At 41.8% G+C, this 2,502-nt stretch overlaps 1 long non-coding RNA gene across 1 annotated transcript; it reads left to right on the top strand.

Annotated features, from left to right (window-relative positions):
• The first annotated feature begins 418 nt into the window (after nt 1–418).
• LOC123589576 lies at nt 419–2,008 on the top strand. The gene is made up of 2 exons (XR_006708400.1): nt 419–487; nt 1,636–2,008. It is a non-coding gene; the product is annotated as an uncharacterized LOC123589576 (long non-coding RNA).
• The last annotated feature ends 494 nt before the right edge of the window (nt 2,009–2,502 follow it).

Here is a 2,502-nt window from a genome sequence, read left to right as displayed (position 1 = left end):
TGGCTTTTGTATTGACCTTTCTGTCTATTTATGCAATAGTACCACATTCTTAGTTATGGAGGCTGTATGTTTACAGGAGCTCACCTTTATTTCCCTTTTGTGTGGTTTCCCTATTTTTGCATGTTTATCTTTCCATTTGAACATTCAAATCATCTTGTCTGGCTCCAGGAAAAAAAAACCTACTTGGCATTTTTTTTTTTTTAATTTTTTTTTTTCAACGTTTATTTATTTTTGGGACAGAGAGAGACAGAGCATGAACGGGGGAGGGGCAGAGAGAGAGGGAGACACAGAATCGGAAACAGGCTCCAGGCTCTGAGCCATCAGCCCAGAGCCCGACGCGGGGCTCGAACTCCCGGACCGCGAGATCGTGACCTGGCTGAAGTCGGACGCTTAACCGACTGCGCCACCCAGGCGCCCCCCTACTTGGCATTTTTATGGAGATGTTGACATCTTTATGACGCTGAGCGACCTTGTTCAGGAACAAGAGGTACCCACTTGCTCAAGTTCGTTTTTGGGTGAAGATATTGGATCCTTCATTAGGAATTTCTCATCCTGCGCTATGTAGGATATATACAAATAAACTGACACACAGACAATGTTATTGACTGCAGAGTTTCAAAGATAAATAGAAAAGATTCCCAGGTACTAGAAAGCAGACGTTGATTTCCCCGTAAAGCTAGACAATCCAGACATCTCCTCAGCAGCGTGAAATGCCAGCACACATGACATAGCTGAGGAAGAGTAATTGTCAATCTCGAATTATATACCCAGAGAAGCTATGAGTTATCGCTCAAGAGTGCATGCACTTCAGCAAAGAGAAAAGTTCACTCTGGTGAGGGAGTGGGACATAAGAGGCAAGAGTAAATAAATACATCATGAAATAATTTCATAAATCTTATGAACTACTGACTCTAGCAAAACTATTTTTGTGTTTACAAAAGAGAGATGCCAACTTCTCTAGGGCAGTAACATGGAAAATGGGAGGGAAGAGGTTGAATTTTCTCAGGCCCTTTTTTTTTTTTTTTTTTTGCTTAAGGGAAGAACAGAGACACTACATAATTTTAGGCTCTGAGAAAAAGATAAAGTATATTTGTTTAAAAATGTATGGGTAGCAAAGAAAAACACAGAAGCATAGGCTATCATTTCCAACACAGTAGAAGGAAGAAAAGGAAAGAAAGAAACTTTATCAATTCATAAAGGAAAGTAAGGGGGGGGGGGGGGTGGCGGAGAAACACAGTAAATAGAAAAATACAAAACAAGATGATGGAATTAAGCCCCAGTATATCAGTCATCACAATAAATGTGATTGGGTTAATCTCACCTATTAAATATCAGATTGGATTTAAAATACAGTCATATGCTGCTAATAAATAAGAGGCAAACTTAAAACAAGATGACTCAGGAAGGGTTAGGATTATAAGGTTGCTTTTAAGTAAATTCTTTGTACCCTGTGGTGTTGGTTGGTTGGTTAGTTGGTTTTTCTTACCCCTGGTGCAAGGATTTACATTTAGTTTGGAAAACAGCTCGTTCAATCAGCCCATCACTTCCAGTCTGTCTGGGCTGGTTGGTCTCACTCCAGTCTGTCTGGGCTGGTTGGTCTCACTCAGCCACCAAGTATAACCACTCTTCCCCCAGGTTTCTGTCATGTCCCGCAGTGATGGCTTCAAAAGAAGGTGAAAGAGAGAGACCTAAGGCCCTCCACCAGAGGCTCCAACTCCCTAATGTCCTTCTTTGGATAATTTCATTCAACAAGTTGCAAATTCACCTGGCCATCTTCTCATTCGGCCTATTTTCTCATCTCGTACGAGCACTTTAACACGCCAGGGCTCTGACCTCCCGGACACGGTAAGAACTCTGGCTAGTAACAGACTTACCGCATCCCAACTTGTTTTGCCATAAAGCCCCAAGCAGCCTAAACCCCTTCCTTGAGCTGGAGAAGGAAGACATCAGCTGAAACAGGAGGCTGCATTCCTGCTGCTTAATTAGCACGTCACGCACTTCAAAACGCCTTTGGTGTCCGTTCTTTTGTTTTCCCTTTGCAGTGATGGAGAAATCAAGGGTCTAAGTCAAGAAACAGTATTAGAACAAAAGTGATAGCTGTGCACTAGTCACTTGGCGTGTTTTAAGTGTAGCCTCCTTAAGATGTTCATTGAGAAGTTCGAGCAAGGCAATCCAGTGGTGCACCTGTCTCTTTCCGCTGATACAAGAATAATTAATTACATGAAAATGACTTCCACTGGAGGTTAATTTATTTTGGCTGACAGTCACATACATACGCAGATATGTCTTCGGCTGCAGTCGAATAGAGCTTTATTTAGAACATTTTATTTATATCTTGGATGATTTCATTCCTAAGAAATTGAGGGGTTGAAAGAGGAGACGGTGCAGGAAGGCAAGGAGGGAACATTTCTCACCGCTTTGTTTTTGTTTGGTTTTGTTTTTAACAAAAAAGGGAAAAGAGGCCAATGTCATGGCTAAGAACTTGGCTTTCTCCCCAGGATA

This window comes from Leopardus geoffroyi, chromosome E3, assembly GCF_018350155.1.
Source record: "Leopardus geoffroyi isolate Oge1 chromosome E3, O.geoffroyi_Oge1_pat1.0, whole genome shotgun sequence".
In the NCBI taxonomy this organism is placed as follows: Eukaryota; Metazoa; Chordata; class Mammalia; order Carnivora; family Felidae; genus Leopardus; species Leopardus geoffroyi.
The sequence above is the reverse complement of the archived record's forward strand: the minus strand, read 5'-3'. Positions and strand labels throughout refer to the sequence as shown.